The sequence below is a fragment of the Delphinus delphis genome, unplaced genomic scaffold (assembly GCF_949987515.2).
Source record: "Delphinus delphis unplaced genomic scaffold, mDelDel1.2 scaffold_48, whole genome shotgun sequence".
In the NCBI taxonomy this organism is placed as follows: Eukaryota; Metazoa; Chordata; class Mammalia; order Artiodactyla; family Delphinidae; genus Delphinus; species Delphinus delphis.
Window position 1 is genome coordinate 883,623 of NW_027192669.1, and position 12,827 is coordinate 896,449.

Consider the following 12,827-nt stretch of genomic DNA (forward strand, 5'->3'; position numbering starts at 1 on the left):
TGTTGAGTCCATTTCGTTGAGCAAGGAGTAGCTCTTGTCTATTCCATATTTGGCTTAAGGAACTTTATCTGTGCTCATTTCAATCTCTGGTTTTATGCAGCACCCCAACTCACCTTTCCCCTTAAGCAAGCATAAGTTGGTTTTCTGAATTTGAGACCCTGTTCTGTTCTGTAATTCAGTTCCTGTGTAGCCAAGTTTACATTCCGTGTATTAGTGATATCTTATGATGTTTCTTTTTCTGTGTGACTTATTTCAGATAGAATCATCATACCTGAATCCACTCATTGTGATGCTGAGGGCCTGATGACATAGATTTCATTGCTGAGTGATATTGCTTTGTAAGTAAATACCACAACTTCTTTATCCATTTTTCACTTTCTGCGATGTTGAACGTGTACTGTAAACGAGGTTCTTGTAAACAGAGCCGTTCCAAACTTTGGGGTGGCTGTGTCTTTTTGATTTTAATTTCCCTAAGCTATAGGACCATAAGTGGAAGTGCCCTAGGTTCTGTTGCTTTGTTTTTTAGATGTTTCAGGAAACACCATACACTTCTCCCTAGTGGTTGTTGGCAATTTACATCCCGCCCTTCAGCATAACAAGGCTCCCAGTTCTCCATGGCCTGTCCTGCCTTTCTGGATTTTACACTTTTTTCAGATGGCCCTTTTGACCGGGGGGAAGTGAGACTTCATTGTAGTGCAGATTTCCTTTGCAAGCTTGCTTGGTTGGCCAAAAAGGGCGTATGCGTTTTTTCCTGAATATATTCAGGAAAAAACGCATACGCCCTTTTTGGCCAAGTGCATCATTGTGGACGTTCTGCCTCTTTTCCTATGCTTTCAATGCAATTCCAGTCTACCTCCTGAAATCGGTTTCCTGCAATTCTGCCCCGCTTTCAAGTCCTCTTGGCAGCCTTACTTCAGTCTATTTTTGGACGATAGCTGTCATTTATAACTCTGCAGGTTTGTGAATTACAGTGCCCCTGAGCTCCTTTCTTCAACTCGCTTTCTTTTGAGCTGGCCGCAACACCGCAGGATGGCTTCAGGCCCTAATCTGGTTCCGGTACGGCACGCTGAGCCTTTGGTTATTTCCTCTTCCTGGTGGGAAATGAGAGTTAAATTTGCCCGTCCAGACACCTCCAGCTAGCCTCTCATTGGTTCTCGCTATTCCTGTTCATCTTCCGCAGAAATTGCAAACTGGGCCAAACAGGAGGTTAAAGGGACTGACTCTCCAAGTCGGGAGAGTGTTAGTAAAGCGTCTGGAATGTTGCACCCAAGTACCAGGGTACGAAAACTGAGACATATTTGAACACATCTCCCGATCACATGGTTGATCATACGCTAGGTTCCACATGCATGTTTTAGCTGAAGGAAGAATACCTTAAACCTGGGTAGTTGAAACCCGTGGAATGGGTACCATGCAATATGACTTCAAAGGGTCTTCATTTGCTCACCGAACCTCTCCAATCCTATCACTGCTGCGTTTATGCCCCTGTACACATGCTTGATTCTCTTTTGGAGACATAACAATCCATAGGTTTTAAGATACTTATTAGTCAGGAACATTCTTAGGCGTTTAATATGGGGTGTTGAGTCCATTTCGTTGAGCAAGGAGTAGCTCTTGTCTATTCCATATTTGGCTTAAGGAACTTTATCTGTGCTCATTTCAATCTCTGGTTTGATGCAGCACCCCAACTCACCTTTACCCTTAAGCAAGCATAAGTTGGTTTTCTAAATTTCAGACACTGTTCTGTTCTGTAATTCAGTTCCTGTGTAGGCAAGTTTACATTCCGTGTATTAGTGATATCTTATGATGTTTCTTTTTCTGTGTGACTTATTTCAGTTAGAATCATCATACCTGAATCCACTCATTGTGATGCTAAGGGCCTGATGACATAGATTTCATTGCTGAGTGATATTGCTTTGTAAGTGAATACCACAACTTCTTTATCCATTTTTCACTTTCTGCGATGTTGAACTTGTACTGTAAACGAGGTTCTTGTAAACAGAGCCGTTCCAAACTTTGGGGTGGCTGTGTCTTTTTGATTTTAATTTCCCTAAGCTATAGGACCATAAGTGGAAGTGCCCTAGGCTCTGTTGCTTTGTTTTTTAGATGTTTCAGGAAACACCATACACTTCTCCCAAGTGTCTGTTGGCAATTTACATCCCGCCCATCAGCATAACAAGGCTCCCAGTTCTCAATGGCCTGCTGCCTTTCTGGATTTTACACTTTTTTCAGATGGCCCTTTTGACCGGGGGGAAGTGAGACTTCATTGTAGTGCAGATTTCCTTTGCAAGCTTGCTTGGTTGGCCAAAAAGGGCGTATGCGTTTTTTCCTGAATATATTCAGGAAAAAACGCATACGCCCTTTTTGGCCAAGTGCATCATTGTGGACGTTCTGCCTCTTTTCCTATGCTTTCAATGCAATTCCAGTCTACCTCCTGAAATCGGTTTCCTGCAATTCTGCCCCGCTTTCAAGTCCTCTTGGCAGCCTTACTTCAGTCTATTTTTGGACGATAGGTGTCATTTATAACTCTGCAGGTTTGTGAATTACAGTGCCCCTGAGCTCCTTTCTTCAACTCGCTTTCTTGTGACCTGGCCGCAACACCGCAGAATGGCTTCAGGCCCTAATCTGGTTCCGGCCCGGCATGCTGAGCCTTTGGTTAATTCCTCTTCCTGGTGGGAAATGAGAGTTAAATTTGCCCGTCCAGACACCTCCAGCTATCCTCTCATTGGTTCTCGCTATTCCTGTTCATCTTTCGCAGAAATCGCAAACTGGGCCAAACAGGAGGTTAAAGGGACTGACTCTCCAAGTCGGGAGAGTGTTAGTAAAGCGTCTGGAATGTTGCACCCGAGTACCAGGGGAGGAAAACTGAGACATATTTGAACACGTCTCCCGTTCACATGGTTGATCATACTCTGGGTTCCCCATGCATGTTTTAGCTGAAGGAAGAATACCTTAAACCTGGAGAGTTGAGACCCGTGTAATGGGTACCATGCAATATAACTTCAAAGGGTCTTCATTTGCTCACCGAACCTCTCCAATCCTATCACTGCTGTGTTTATTCCCCTGTACACACGCTTGATTCTCTTTTGGAGACATAGCAATCCATAGGTTTTAAGATACTTACTAGTCAGGTACATTCTTAGGCGTTTAATATGGGGTTTTGAGTCCATTTCGTTGAGCAAGGAGTAGCTCTTGTCTATTCCATATTTGGCTTAAGGAACGTTATCTGTGCTCATTTCAATCTCTGGTTTTATGCAGCACCCCAACTCACCTTTCCCCTTAAGCAAGCATAAGTTGGTTTTCTAAATTTGAGACCCTGTTCTGTTCTGTAATTCAGTTCCTGTGTAGCCAAGTTTACATTCCGTGTATTACTGATATCTTATGATGTTTCTTTTTCTGTGTGACTTATTTCAGTTAGAATCATCATACCTGAATCCACTCATTGTGATGCTAAGGGCCTGATGACATAGAATTCATTGCTGAGTGATATTGCTTTGTAAGTAAATACCACAACTTCTTTATCCATTTTTCACTTTCTGCGATGTTGAACTTGTACTGTAAACGAGGTTCTTGTAAACAGAGGCGTCCCAAACTTTGGGGTGGCTGTGTCTTTTTGATTTTAATTTCCCTAAGCTATAGGACCATAAGTGGCAGTGCCCTAGGCTCTGTTGCTTTGTTTTTTAGATGTTTCAGGAAACACCATACACTTCTCCCGCGTGTCTGTTGGCAATTTACATCCCGCCCATCAGCATAACAAGGCTCCCAGTTCTCCATGGCCTGTCCTGCCTTTCTGGATTTTACACTTTTTTCAGATGGCCCTTTTGACCGGGGGGAAGTGAGACTTCATTGTAGTGCAGATTTCCTTTGCAAGCTTGCTTGGTTGGCCAAAAAGGGCGTATGCGTTTTTTCCTGAATATATTCAGGAAAAAACGCATACGCCCTTTTTGGCCAAGTGCATCATTGTGGACGTTCTGCCTCTTTTCCTATGCTTTCAATGCAATTCCAGTCTACCTCCTGAAATCGGTTTCCTGCAATTCTGCCCCGCTTTCAAGTCCTCTTGGCAGCCTTACTTCAGTCTATTTTTGGACGATAGCTGTCATTTATAACTCTGCAGGTTTGTGAATTACAGTGCCCCTGAGCTCCTTTCTTCAACTCACTTTCTTGTGACCTGGCCGCAACAGCGCAGGATGGCTTCAGGCCCTAATCTGGTTCCGGCACGGCACGCTGAGCCTTTGGTTATTTCCTCTTCCTGGTGGGAAATGAGAGTTAAATTTGCCCATCCAGACACCTCCAGCTAGTCTCTCATTGGTTCTCGCTATTCCTGTTCATCTTCCGCAGAAATTGCAAACTGGGCCAAACAGGAGGTTAAAGGGACTGACTCTCCAAGTCGGGAGAGTGTTAGTAAAGCGTCTGGAATGTTGCACCCGAGTACCAGGGTACGAAAACTGAGACATATTTGAACACGTCTCCCGATCACATGGTTGATCATACTCTGGGTTCCACATGCATGTTTTAGCTGAAGGAAGAATACCTTAAACCTGGGTAGTTGAAACCCGTGGAATGGGTACCATGCAATATGACTTCAAAGGGTCTTCATTTGCTCACCGAACCTCTACAATCCTATCACTGCTGCGTTTATGCCCCTGTACACATGCTTGATTCTCTTTCGGAGACATAGCAATCCATAGGTTTTAAGATACTTACTAGTCAGGTACATTCTTAGGCGTTTAATATGCGGTGTTGAGTCCATTTCATTGAGCAAGGAGTAGCTCTTGTCTATTCCATATTTGACTTAAGGAACTTTATCTGTGCTCATTTCAATCTCTGTTTTTATGCAGCACCCCAACTCACCTTTACCCTTAAGCAAGCATAAGTTGGTTTTCTAAATTTGAGTCCCTGTTCTGTTCTGTCATTCAGTTCCTGTGTAGCCAAGTTTACATTCCGTGTATTAGTGGTATCTTATAATGTTTCTTTTTCTGTGTGACTTACTTCAGTTAGAATCATCATACCTGAATCCACTCATTGTGCTGCTATGGGCCTGATGACACAGATTTCATTGCTGAGTGATATTGCTTTGTAAGTAAATACTACAACTTCTTTATCCATTTTTCACTTTCTGCGATGTTGAACTTGTACTGTAAACGAGGTTCTTGTAAACAGAGCCGTTCCAAACTTTGGGGTGGCTGTGTCTTTTTGATTTTAATTTCCCTAAGCTATAGGACCATAAGTGGAAGTGCCCTAGGTTCTGTTGCTTTGTTTTTTAGATGTTTCAGGAAACACCATACACTTCTCCCGAGTGGTTGTTGGCAATTTACATCCCGCCCATCAGCATAACAAGGCTCCCAGTTCTCCATGGCCTGTCCTGCCTTTCTGGATTTTACACTTTTTTCAGATGGCCCTTTTGACCGGGGGGAAGTGAGACTTCATTGTAGTGCAGATTTCCTTTGCAAGCTTGCTTGGTTGGCCAAAAAGGGCGTATGCGTTTTTTCCTGAATATATTCAGGAAAAAACGCATACGCCCTTTTTGGCCAAGTGCATCATTGTGGACGTTCTGCCTCTTTTCCTATGCTTTCAATGCAATTCCAGTCTACCTCCTGAAATCGGTTTCCTGCAATTCTGCCCCGCTTTCAAGTCCTCTTGGCAGCCTTACTTCAGTCTATTTTTGGACGATAGCTGTCATTTATAACTCTGCAGGTTTGTGAATTACAGTGCCCCTGAGCTCCTTTCTTCAACTCGCTTTCTTGTGACCTGGCCGCAACACCGCAGGATGGCTTCAGGCCCTAATCTGGTTCCGGTACGGCACGCTGAGCCTTTGGTTATTTCCTCTTCCTGGTGGGAAATGAGAGTTAAATTTGCCCGTCCAGACACCTCCAGCTAGCCTCTCATTGGTTCTCGCTATTCCTCTTCATCTTCCGCAGAAATTGCAAACTGGGCCAAACAGGAGGTTAAAGGCGCTGACTCTCCAAGTGGGGAGAGTGTTAGTAAAGCGTCTGGAATGTTGCACCCGAGTACCAGGGGAGGAAAACTGAGACATATTTGAACACGTCTCCCGTTCACATGGTTGATCATACTTGGGTTCCACATGCATGTTTTAGCTGAAGGAAGAATACCTTAAACCTGGAGAGTTGAGACCCGTGTAATGGGTACCATGCAATATGACTTCAAAGGGTCTTCATTTGCTCACCGAACCTCTCCAATCCTATCACTGCTGCGTTTATACCCCTGTACACACGCTTGATTCTCTTTTGGAGACATAGCAATCCATAGGTTTTAAGATACTTACTAGTCAGGTACATTCTTAGGTGTTTAATATGGGGTGTTGAGTCCATTTCGTTGAGCAAGGAGTAGCTCTTGTCTATTCCATATTTGGCTTAAGGAACTTTATCTGTGCTCATTTCAATCTCTGGTTTTATGCAGCACCCCAACTCACCTTTACCCTTAAGCAAGCATAAGTTGGTTTTCTAAATTTGAGACCCTGTTCTGTTCTGTAATTCAGTTCCTGTGTAGCCAAGTTTACATTCCGTGTATTACTGATATCTTATGATGTTTCTTTTTCTGTGTGACTTATTTCAGTTAGAATCATCATACCTGAATCCACTCATTGTGCTGCTACGGGCCTGATGACACGGATTTCATTGCTGAGTGATATTGCTTTGTAAGTAAATACCACAACTTCTTTATCCATTTTTCACTTTCTGCGATGTTGAACTTGTACTGTAAACGAGGTTCTTGTAAACAGAGCCGTTCCAAACTTTGGGGTGGCTGTGTCTTTTTGATTTTAATTTCCCTAAGCTATAGGACCATAAGTGGCAGTGTCCTAGGCTCTGTTGCTTTGTTTTTTAGATGTTTCAGGAAACACCATACACTTTTCCCAAGTGGTTGTTGGCAATTTACATCCCGCCCATCAGCATAACAAGGCTCCCAGTTCTCCATGGCCTGTCCTGCCTTTCTGGATTTTACACTTTTTTCAGATGGCCCTTTTGACCGGGGGGAAGTGAGACTTCATTGTAGTGCAGATTTCCTTTGCAAGCTTGCTTGGTTGGCCAAAAAGGGCGTATGCGTTTTTTCCTGAATATATTCAGGAAAAAACGCATACGCCCTTTTTGGCCAAGTGCATCATTGTGGACGTTCTGCCTCTTTTCCTATGCATTCAATGCAATTCCAGTCTACCTCCTGAAATCAGTTTCCTGCAATTCTGCCCCGATTTCAAGTCCTCTTGGCAGCCTTACTTCAGTCTATTTTTGGACGATAGCTGTCACTTATAACTCTGCAGGTTTGTGAATTACAGTGCCCCTGAGCTCCTTTCTTCAACTCGCTTTCTTGTGACCTGGCCGCAACACCGCAGAATGGCTTCAGGCCCTAATCTGGTTCCGGCACGGCTCGCTGAGCCTTTGGTTAATTCCTCTTCCTGGTGGGAAATGAGAGTTAAATTTGCCCGTCCAGACACCTCCAGCTAGTCTCTCATTGGTTCTCGCTATTCCTGTTCATCTTCCGCAAAAATTGAAAACTGGGCCAAACAGGAGGTTAAAGGGACTGACTCTCCAAGTGGGGAGAGTGTTAGTAAAGCGTCTGGAATGTTGCACCCGAGTACCAGGGGAGGAAAACTGAGACATATTTGAACACGTCTCCCGTTCACATGGTTGATCATACTCTGGGTTCCACATGCATGTTTTAGCTGAAGGAAGAATACCTTAAACCTGGAGAGTTGAGACCCGTGGAATGGGTACCATGCAATATGACTTCAAAGGGTCTTCATTTGCTCACCGAACCTCTCCAATCCTATCACTGCTGCGTTTATTCCCCTGTACACACGCTTGATTCTCTTTTGGACACATAGCAATCCATAGGTTTTAAGATACTTACTAGTCAGGTACATTCTTAGGCGTTTAATATGGGGTGTTGAGTCCATTTCGTTGAGCAAGGAGTAGCTCTTGTCTATTCCATATTTGGCTTAAGGAACTTTATCTGTGCTCATTTCAATCTCTGGTTTTATGCAGCACCCCAACTCACCTTTCCCCTTAAGCAAGCATAAGTTGGTTTTCTAAATTTGAGTCACTGTTCTGTTCTGTAATTCAGTTCCTGTGTAGCCAAGTTTACATTCCGTGTATTACTGATATCTTATGATGTTTCTTTTTCTGTGTGACTTACTTCAGTTAGAATCATCATACCTGAATCCACTCATTGTGCTGCTACGGGCCTGATGACACAGATTTCATTGCTGAGTGATATTGCTTTGTAAGTAAATACCACAACTTCTTTATCCATTTTTCACTTTCTGCAATGTTGAACTTGTACTGTAAACGAGGTTCTTGTAAACAGAGCCGTTCCAAACTTTGGGGTGGCTGTGTCTTTTTGATTTTAATTTCCCTAAGCTATAGGACCATAAGTGGAAGTGCCCTAGGTTCTGTTGCTTTGTTTTTTAGATGTTTCAGGAAACACCATATACTTCTCCCGAGTGGTTGTTGGCAATTTACATCCCGCCCATCAGCATAACAAGGCTCCCAGTTCTCCATGGCCTGTCCTGCCTTTCTGGATTTTACACTTTTTTCAGATGGCCCTTTTGGCCGGGGGGAAGTGAGACTTCATTGTAGTGCAGATTTCCTTTGCAAGCTTGCTTGGTTGGCCAAAAAGGGCGTATGCGTTTTTTCCTGAATATATTCAGGAAAAAACGCATACGCCCTTTTTGGCCAAGTGCATCATTGTGGACGTTCTGCCTCTTTTCCTATGCTTTCAATGCAATTCCAGTCTACCTCCTGAAATCGGTTTCCTGCAATTCTGCCCCGCTTTCAAGTCCTCTTGGCAGCCTTACTTCAGTCTATTTTTGGACGATAGCTGTCATTTATAACTCTGCAGGTTTGTGAATTACAGTGCCCCTGGGCTCCTTTCTTCAACTCGCTTTCTTTTGAGCTGGCCGCAACACCACAGGATGGCTTCAGGCCCTAATCTGGTTCCGGTATGGCACGCTGAGCCTTTGGTTATTTCCTCTTCCTGGTGGGAAATGAGAGTTAAATTTGCCCGTCCAGACACCTCCAGCTAGCCTCTCATTGGTTCTCGCTATTCCTGTTCATCTTCCGCAGAAATTGCAAACTGGGCCAAACAGGAGGTTAAAGGGACTGACTCTCCAAGTCGGGAGAGTGTTAGTAAAGCGTCTGGAATGTTGCACCCGAGTACCAGGGGAGGAAAACTGAGACATATTTGAACACGTCTCCCGTTCACATGGTTGATCATACTCTGGGTTCCACATGCATGTTTTAGCTGAAGGAAGAATACCTTAAACCTGGAGAGTTGAGACCCGTGTAATGGGTACCATGCAATATGACTTCAAAGGGTCTTCATTTGCTCACCGAACCTCTCCAATCCTATCACTGCTGCGTTTATTCCCCTGTACACACGCTTGATTCTCTTTTGGAGACATAGCAATCCATAGGTTTTACGATACTTACTAGTCAGGTACATTCTTAGGCGTTTAATATGCGGTGTTGAGTCCATTTCGTTGAGCAAGGAGTAGCTCTTGTCTATTCCATATTTGGCTTAAGGAACTTTATCTGTGCTCATTTCAATCTCTGGTTTTATGCAGCACCCCAACTCACCTTTCCCCTTAAGCAAGCATAAGTTGGTTTTCTAAATTTGAGACCCTGTTCTGTTCTGTAATTCAGTTCCTGTGTAGCCAAGTTTACATTCCGTGTATTAGTGATATCTTATGATGTTTCTTTTTCTGTGTGACTTATTTCAGTTAGAATCATCGTACCTGAATCCACTCATTGTGCTGCTAAGGGCCTGATGACACAGATTTCATTGCTGAATGATATTGCTTTGTAAGTAAATACCACAAGTTCTTTATCCATTTTTCACTTTCTGCGATGTTGAACTTGTACTGTAAACGAGGTTCTTGTAAACAGAGCCGTTCCAAACATTTGGGTGGCTGTGTCTTTTTGATTTTAATTTCCCTAAGCTATAGGACCATAAGTGGAAGTGCCCTAGGTTCTGTTGCTTTTTTTTTTACATGTTTCAGGAAACACCATACAATTCTCCCGAGTGGTTCTTGGCAATTTACATCCCGCCCATCAGCATAACAAGGCTCCCAGTTCTCCATGGCCTGTCCTGCCTTTCTGGATTTTACACTTTTTTCAGATGGCCCTTTTGACCGGGGGGAAGTGAGACTTCATTGTAGTGCAGATTTCCTTTGCAAGCTTGCTTGGTTGGCCAAAAAGGGCGTATGCGTTTTTTCCTGAATATATTCAGGAAAAAACGCATACGCCCTTTTTGGCCAAGTGCATCATTGTGGACGTTCTGCCTCTTTTCCTATGCTTTCAATGCAATTCCAGTCTACCTCCTGAAATCGGTTTCCTGCAATTCTGCCCCGCTTTCAAGTCCTCTTGGCAGCCTTACTTCAGTCTATTTTTGGACGATAGCTGTCATTTATAACTCTGCAGGTTTGTGAATTACAGTGCCCCTGAGCTCCTTTCTTCAACTCGCTTTCTTTTGAGCTGGCCGCAACACCGCAGGATGGCTTCAGGCCCTAAACTGGTTCCGGTACGGCACGCTGAGCCTTTGGTTAATTCCTCTTCCTGGTGGGAAATGAGAGTTAAATTTGCCCGTCCAGACACCTCCAGCTAGCCTCTCATTGGTTCTCGCTATTCCTGTTCATCTTCCGCAGAAATTGCAAACTGGGCCAAACAGGAGGTTAAAGGGACTGACTCTCCAAGTCGGGAGAGTGTTAGTAAAGCGTCTGGAATGTTGCACCCGAGTACCAGGGGAGGAAAACTGAGACATATTTGAACACGTCTCCCGATCACATGGTTGATCATACTCTAGGTTCCACATGCATGTTTTAGCTGAAGGAAGAATACCTTAAACCTGGGTAGTTGAAACCCGTGGAATGGGTACCATGCAATATGACTTCAAAGGGTCTTCATTTGCTCACCGAACCTCTCCAATCCTATCACTGCTGCGTTTATGCCCCTGTACACACGCTTGATTCTCTTTTGGAGACATAGCAATCCATAGGTTTTAAGATACTTACTAGTCAGGTACATTCTTAGGCGTTTAATATGGGGTGTTGAGTCCATTTCGTTGAGCAAGGAGTAGCTCTTGTCTATTCCATATTTGGCTTAAGGAACTTTATCTGTGCTCATTTCAATCTCTGGTTTTATGCAGCACCCCAACTCACCTTTACCCTTAAGCAAGCATAAGTTGGTTTTCTAAATTTGAGACCCTGTTCTGTTCTGTAATTCAGTTCCTGTGTAGCCAAGTTTACATTCCGTGTATTCGTGATATCTTATGATGTTTCTTTTTCTGTGTGACTTATTTCAGTTAGAATCATCGTACCTGAATCCACTCATTGTGCTGCTAAGGGCCTGATGACATAGATTTCATTGCTGAGTGATATTGCTTTGTAAGTAAATACCACAACTTCTTTATCCATTTTTCACTTTCTGCAATGTTGAACTTGTACTGTAAACGAGGTTCTTGTAAACAGAGCCGTTCCAAACTTTGGGGTGGCTGTGTCTTTTTGATTTTAATTTCCCTAAGCTATAGGACCATAAGTGGAAGTGCCCTAGGTTCTGTTGCTTTGTTTTTTAGATGTTTCAGGAAACACCATACACTTCTCCCAAGTGTCTGTTGGCAATTTACATCCCGCCCATCAGCATAACAAGGCTCCCAGTTCTCAATGGCCTGTTGCCTTTCTGGATTTTACACTTTTTTCAGATGGCCCTTTTGACCGGGGGGAAGTGAGACTTCATTGTAGTGCAGATTTCCTTTGCAAGCTTGCTTGGTTGGCCAAAAAGGGCGTATGCGTTTTTTCCTGAATATATTCAGGAAAAAACGCATACGCCCTTTTTGGCCAAGTGCATCATTGTGGACGTTCTGCCTCTTTTCCTATGCTTTCAATGCAATTCCAGTCTACCTCCTGAAATCGGTTTCCTGCAATTCTGCCCCGCTTTCAAGTCCTCTTGGCAGCCTTACTTCAGTCTATTTTTGGACGATAGCTGTCATTTATAACTCTGCAGGTTTGTGAATTACAGTGCCCCTGAGCTCCTTTCTTCAACTCGCTTTCTTGTGACCTGGCCGCAACACCGCAGGATGGCTTCAGGCCCTAATCTGGTTCCGGCCCAGCATGCTGAACCTTTGGTTAATTCCTCTTCCTGGTGGGAAATGAGAGTTAAATTTGCCCGTCCAGACACCTCCAGCTAGCCTCTCATTGGTTCTCGCTATTCCTGTTCATCTTCCGCAGAAATTGCAAACTGGGCCAAACAGGAGGTTAAAGGGACTGACTCTCCAAGTCGGGAGAGTGTTAGTAAAGCGTCTGGAATGTTGCACCCGAGTACCAGGGGAGGAAAACTGAGACATATTTGAACACGTCTCCCGTTCACATGGTTGATCATACTCTGGGTTCCACATGCATGTTTTAGCTGAAGGAAGAATACCTTAAACCTGGAGAGTTGAGACCCGTGTAATGGGTACCATGCAATATGACTTCAAAGGGTCTTCATTTGCTCACCGAACCTCTCCAATCCTATCACTGCTGCGTTTATTCCCCTGTACACACGCTTGATTCTCTTTTGGAGACATAGCAATCCATAGGTTTTAAGATACTTACTAGTCAGGTACATTCTTAGGGGTTTAATATGGGGTTTTGAGTCCATTTCGTTGAGCAAGGAGTAGCTCTTGTCTATTCCATATTTGGCTTAAGGAACTTTATCTGTGCTCATTTCAATCTCTGGTTTTATGCAGCACCCCAACTCACCTTTCCCCTTAAGCAAGCATAAGTTGGTTTTCTAAATTTGAGACCCTGTTCTGTTCTGTAATTCAGTTCCTGTGTAGCC